This window comes from Petaurus breviceps, unplaced genomic scaffold (assembly GCF_028583685.1).
Source record: "Petaurus breviceps papuanus isolate PSGF00001 unplaced genomic scaffold, PetGlider_PUasm1.0 84, whole genome shotgun sequence".
NCBI classification, from domain to species: Eukaryota; Metazoa; Chordata; class Mammalia; order Diprotodontia; family Petauridae; genus Petaurus; species Petaurus breviceps.
In genome coordinates this window covers 13,089,919-13,096,987 of record NW_027186645.1, presented here as the reverse complement: position 1 = coordinate 13,096,987, position 7,069 = coordinate 13,089,919, and positions in this window count along the sequence as shown.

The following is a 7,069-nucleotide window of genomic DNA, read 5'->3' as shown; positions in this document are numbered from 1 at the left end:
GGTATCAGCTTCTGAATATTTCAGCGACATAGCATCTCATGGCTCATCTACATATCCACAGAGAATTGTTGAGCAAAAATTCCTCTTTGTTCTAAGGCTTAGAATCCAACTCAGGCTATAACTTATGGCTAGACTTTGGACCCTCAAAATAGAATGAGCTTTGTGACGATTTGTTGAATGAGCTTTAATCTCTCCTTCAGTAAGGCAAAACCACAAGATTATCCTATACAACTCTTTCAAGTGTTCCTATTAATCACCTAATGACAATTGATCTTTATATTTATATCCAGTGGGGATATTACATTCTATATTCATGTATGAAAATTTTGAGACTGTATTGGGTTAGATAATTAGGGACACCTGTTTTACATTACTCGCCTTCCACAATGTGTCTCATCTCTCTCTCTCTCTCTCTCTCTCTCTCTCTCTCTCTTTCTCTCTCTCTCTCTCGACAACATTCATCATAATGAATTCCTAAACTGATTTCTCCATCTCCAGTCTTTACCCTCTCAAATCATCCTTTTCACTTACTGGAAAACCTTAATTTGTTTCAATCAAATACAGAATAAACTCCAAAATCCTTAAATGAGAATACAAAGTTATTGATGAGCTGGCTCCATCCTCACTTTAAAGTCTAATTCTTACTATTCCCCTATTCATTTGGAGAGAAACAGTAGTCTTCCCACTGGCCAAAATGGGGCTTTGCTCCCGACACATATGCATAAGAAAGGCAGGAATAAATACTAGGCAGGGAATTATGACCTTGAGCCAGAAGGAAAGATAAACTAATGAGGCAAATTCATTTGCTTACTAAGCCAGAAAGAATCTTGGAAATGCCTAATGATAAATTAGTTATTATTAACAGAAATAGTTATCTGTAACAGAAGACTAAAATTTCTGCTAGGCATTGGGTCAAAAAGAAAAGACTGAATTTTAGACACAGGGCATTCTGACTGGCTTTTTTTTTTTTTTAAATAAAACTGGATATGGTGGCTATAATACCTAACTCACAGAGCTGTTGTGAGGATCAAATGAGGTAATATTTGCAAAGCACTTAGCACAGTGCCTGGCACATAACAGGTGCTATATGGACATTTATTCTCTAATTCTATAAATCAAAATGCTCTCAGTTCACACTGATATAGAAGAGTCTCCAGTCATTATACCCTAGTATTACAAAGCTAAGATAACAAGGCACTGATGAGGAAAGATGGTGGCAGGGAACAATGACTAGCACAGATTATGTGCCTAGCAAGTCACCAGACACCATTAAGACCATTTGAGATCAATGGACAGCTGCCCCCAATAACTTGTGCCCCCAAAGCATCATTAAATCAATAAAGCAATAATATCACATGTTCTACACGTGCAAGTTCCTTATATATGATTCCTAAAGATATCTGTTCTTCCCAATGATAGCATATTTGTGGGAAAATAAACCCTATAGGGATATATGGAGAGAATGCTCAATTGTGACTTTTTTTCCCATGCTATCTCATTAAATCCTTCTGTTTTATAAAAACTGTGTCCTGTGACTAATGGAGGAAAACATGGAGTGAGGGGAGGGGTTGCTTGAAGTTAGTAGGGGAGTCAGGAAGGGGGGAATGTGGTTGCTTGGTAGGACTTTCTGAATATGTAGGACCATGTTTAGTTGAGTCCAAGGGTAGAACTCAAGTGTGTGAATTGTCAATAACTTTAATCAGAGAGAGAACAAATGCACCCTAGGTGGAGTGATGAGGACTCAGAACAAGGTGAATTGATTATATCCAGAGAATTCATATCTGTTTTATCTTTTACCATCTCCAGTTCTTCATTAATTAAAAATTCTTCCATAGTTATTGTTGTGAAAGGCACCTCTTTATTTTTATTATGAAGACTTTACACTTTATGTATGGCATGTACATATGGAACTTAGTATAATAGAAAATATAATGTACTGATGTAACCATCCCACCATCCCCTTATTACACAACCATCTTTTTTTAAAAACATATCTCTTTCTAGTTTACCAGCAGTTATTGCCAAATTAGGAATCTTTCCCCAACTAGTGTTGGGTTATTTAGCAATAGTCTACTGGGTTTTGTCATTTTTGGTTCTTCCTTTATTTTCCATTTATCTACTTGTCCATTTTTTTAAAACTAGCACCAAATAAATCTGATGATTACTTTATTAAATATTTTGAGGTTTAGAAGTGCTATGCCCTACCTCCTTTCTTCTTATTCCATCTAAATCTCTCTAAAGGAATTTTGTTTTTATTTCATCTGGTTCTACAAAGTAATCCTTTAGCAATATGATAAGTATAGCACTAAATACATAAATGAATTTAGGTAGTATCATTTTTATTGTATTGCTGTGGGTCAAATATAAGCAAATAAATATTCTACCAATTATTTTAAGTCTTCCTTTATTTCTTTCAAGAGTGTTTTGTAATATTATCTGTTTATGTCTTGAGTATGTCTTGATAGCTTCTTCCCCGTATATTTTATTCATAATTATGTTGAATGGGATTTCTCTTCCTATAATTTTCTCCTACTTTTTGTTATTACTATGTATAAATGACAATGGAAGGGCTCTTTTGTATCCTGATATTTAACTAAGCTAAAATTTTAAAAACTAATTTCAGTGCTGATTCTTTGGGGTTTTCTCAGTAAACCAATATCTGTAAATGGGGATAATTTTGTCTCTTTCTTGATGATATTTATACCTTAACTTTTTACCACTATCATTTTAAACTCTGTCAAAGAACAGTGGAGGAAGGGAATTACTTGAGAAAAATTAGAGTTTTTCTCTATTTCAAATATTTAAAGCTATACATATTTTTTTTGGGGGGGGAGGCAAGACAACTGGGGTTAAGTGACTTGCCCAAGGTCACAAAACTAGTTAAGTGTCAAATGTCTGAGGTTGGATTTGAACTCAGATCTTCCTGACTCAAGAGTCTGTGCTCTATTCACTGAGTCACCTAGCTGCCCCTACACAAAATATTCTAAATTGCCTGTATGCCTGAGAGTTTCAAGGTTCAATGAGTGCCAAGATTTATCAGACTTTTTTCTGAATTTATTGATATAGTTATATGGTGTTCAGTGGTCTTGCTTTTAATATTATTATTATATCAGTTGTTTTCCTAACATTTAGCCACTCTTGCATTGTGATACAAATTAAGCTAGAGTGTAACCAGGATTTCATTTAAAAATTAAAATTGGTCTATATTTTCATGTTTTGCTTTATCTTTTTATGATTTAACTGTTAACATATTTGCTTCATGAAGTCCATTTGGTAGAGTGTATTCTTTCTTAAGTAACAATAATGTGTATATAAGCACTCATTCTTCTTAAACATTTGATAAAATTCACAATTTCCTCTTGACAAAGTTTGGATTTTTTCCCTACCTTTTTTGGTAGTTCTTTTATGGTTTATTCAATTTCTGTGATTCGGTGGTCCAATATCACAATTTTATGTCCTGGTAATCTGGGTATTTTATATGATTTCAAGTAATCGTATATATCCTTTTAGTTCTTGGTTTTATTAGATTATAATTGCATTTAGTAGGTTCTAATAATTTTTAGCTCCTCTCTTTTATGAATTCACCTTATCCATTTTCAGTTTGGCAAGTTAATTTTTCACTATTTTTTTTAAACAAGTCAGCTGAAGTTTTCATTAACTTTTTCAATGACTCAGCTCTTAGTTTTAGCCTTTCCATTGCCCTCTTTTTCCATTCTACCTTTCCTCTAAATTTTCACTGCCTCTTCTTTTGATTTGGTTAAATTTGCTGATTCTCAAGTTTATTTTAATATATTACACATTCAGTTTATTAATCACCTTCCCCCCAAAAATTTATTAGTGTATATTGCCACCCCCTCTTCCCTCCAGGACCACTTAACTTAACCTACCAAATTTTGTTATGTTGTGTAATTTCTATCATTCTTTTTCATAATCTAACTGTTGCTACAATTTATTATTTAATTCACTTGTTATTCAATATTCCATTAGTAAGCCTTCACATAGGATCATAATTTTACTTTTATTCCTCATACCAATTATTTTTATTGCATTATCATCAGTAAAAACATGGTTAATATTTCTTCCTTTTTACATTTACACATAATTTCATTGGGCCCTAGTATATGGTCCATTTTTGTCAGGTACCATGTGATTTTTAGAAATATATGCATTTTTTATTTATTCTTCTGAATATTCCCATTCAGAAGACATGTCTTTCAAATATAATTTCTGCAAAGTCTGTTCAATTCCATATTTTCCTTTTGAATTTTATTTTCACTAGATATATCCAACTCTGAAGGAATAATAAAGTCTCCCAGAAGTATTTTATATCTATTCCTTATAATTCAGTTGTCCATATATATATATTTAGCCATAATGCTTCATTCTTTCTACATAACATATTGTCCCTATTTATCTCCCTTGACATGAATTTTTACTTTTATTTTGATAACATGGTTAACTCTTCACTTCTTGGAATTTTATTTTAAAAATGGAACTCTGGATGCATGATATGTTTTGCTTTAGGCTCTAATTTTTTTCCTCTGTTTTTATTTTTTTAATGTGATTTTTTTTTTGTCTACAAGAGATTGCGGATTTTGTTTTGTCAATTCTACTACTATCCATGTCAATGAATAGTTTTATCCATTCACCATTAAGTTTCTTATGGTTAGGTTTGTGTTTTTCCTCTTATTGCTTATTTTGTATTAATTTTTATCTCCTTCCACTTTAAAGTTAGTACTCTGTTCCTATGATGAGTTTTGTTTGTGTTGCATATGTTTTGGACTTACTATCCCAATCTCCATTTACACTGACCAGTACAGTCCCAAAGGGCAGCTACTATCTGCCCTAGCATCCTAGGGTTAGCCCTAAGGCACTACAGATTTCTTTTTAATATTATAGCTCCCACAACTATTCTTCCCCCTCACTGTTATTTCAGTTGATATCACACAAGTAGATATAGTTAAGTTTTAGATGTGGCTATTTACTCTAAAAACATAGCAGTATAAACAGATTCCAGGAGAAAGCAGTCTCAAGCTTGGATAATATGTGTGGTAAAGAGATAATTCACAACCTCTCATTCCTGAAAGTCCTTCAAATGAACTTGTCTGCATGTTTCTACCACTAAACTGCTAATCACTTGAATTCCTTATTCCAAACTAGCTTTCTGGTTTTACATATGCCCCACAGATCTTGACCCAAGTCCTTCAGCCAGTCTGTGTCTATTTCCTGTGGCTCCTAGTTTAAATGTCCAGGATATGTTCATACCTAGTGAATACTCCCTGACAAAGGGATTGGCATCTTGGCACTTAACTTAGGAGGGTAAAGTAACTTGACTGATTGGCTCAATTTATCCACTTGCCTCTACACTTGACTTAATTTGATGCTTGTTTCCTTTAGATTTACCTGCCAGATCTGAACTTCCTTGTATAAAAATGACTACATTATTAATTTATGCTTATTTTATTTTTTCACCTGTGTTTTTCATCCTTCCAAATAACTGTGTATTTCAAAATTTGTCCCTCCCCCCAAATCCTTAGCTTAAATAGTATTCTACTATGGCATCCCTTTCCAAGAAGGATTTACTTACTTTGCCCTACTCCTTATTTCTATTAGTTTCTACGCTATTCCAAATTCTATTCTACTGTTCATGAACTAAAAACTTAAATGTTTTTTATTTTAAAAATTCTTTGAGTCTTTCAAGAAATATCAAACTTCTGGAATATAAATTAGAGCTATTTCAAGTATGCCATTTCTATGTCATGTATAGGAGTCTCTGTATATCCCAAGGTATGATGCCCTATCCTACCATCTGCCCTTAACAAGTTTACTCACCCCTACATAGCCCAATATGTCCTATCTCTGGGCTAGTGCTCCCCCTACCACCTTGTTTTCTTCCTGTCACTTCCTAACCTTTATGCACATCTCCTGGGATTCAATACAATCCTAAGAAGCACAATCTTTTCTCAAAGAAGGTGGTTTAATTGTACACATTCCCTCTCACCCCATTACCTATTCTATAATGTCTCACCAGAGAATACACATCTATCTCCAAGAACCATTAGACCTAAAGGAAGACAATGATGGGTTCTAAGACTAAGAACCCAGGCAGTAACAACACTGTCCAGATTACTATCCCCTCCTGTCCAGTCCAGCCCTTGTAGCCATTATCCAAGGAATTAAACTTGGAAACTGATTCTGCACATGCTAAACACCCTGATTCTTCGGCAACCATAGGTTCTGTAGACTCAGAAAATAAAATTCTTGCTGTCAAAGTCCTTGGAATTGTCAACGGGTTCAACAGCAGAAAAATAATGGTTTCATTAGTGAAAATGGCATTAAAGAGCAGACATTGCTACCTGCTTTGCTGCTGTATGCTAAGGAACAGAGGACCTTTCCATCTCACTTGCAACTGAAATATCTTATATGTGTTTTCTCTCTATTAGAAGGTGAGTTTCTTGAGAAAACTGACCCTCTTGCTGTTCTCTTAGTATCCCCATGTTTATCATGGTGCTTTTCATTCATTTGTTATACCCCAGTTTTATTTCCTGGAGTGGAGGGTGTGTTCAGGGAAGACCAGTACTTCTGCTGTGAGGGCCCCCAAACCCCTTTCAGGAATGCTTTCCACCTCTGGTGTCCACCTGTTACACTTAACTCTCACCTGTGGCTCCAAGAAACTGTAGTATGCATAGCTACCACCCTCCAGTAAAGGGGTCTCACACCCATTAGTGAGTTATGGGGTATCTACCCCAAGAATGTGAAGACTTCCGTGGTAGAATGGGTGGATGAGAACAATTTGTTCCAATGGCCACAAAGGCAGCTGAAGCAGGCACTGTGGAGAGCTTGGAGCTGGGTTAGACACTGAAGACTCCAAGGTCATCCACTGCAACTTGAGCCATCACTGGTCATCTTGACTCTGTCCTACCACTGGACGGTGATGACTCCAGAAAAGACATTGAGGCTGACGACTTCATGCAACTCTGACTCATTTAAATCTAATTAACACACAAATCAAAAGACATTACCCGTGTCATTTTACTATTTTTACTTATGTCATTTTACTATTTTTACT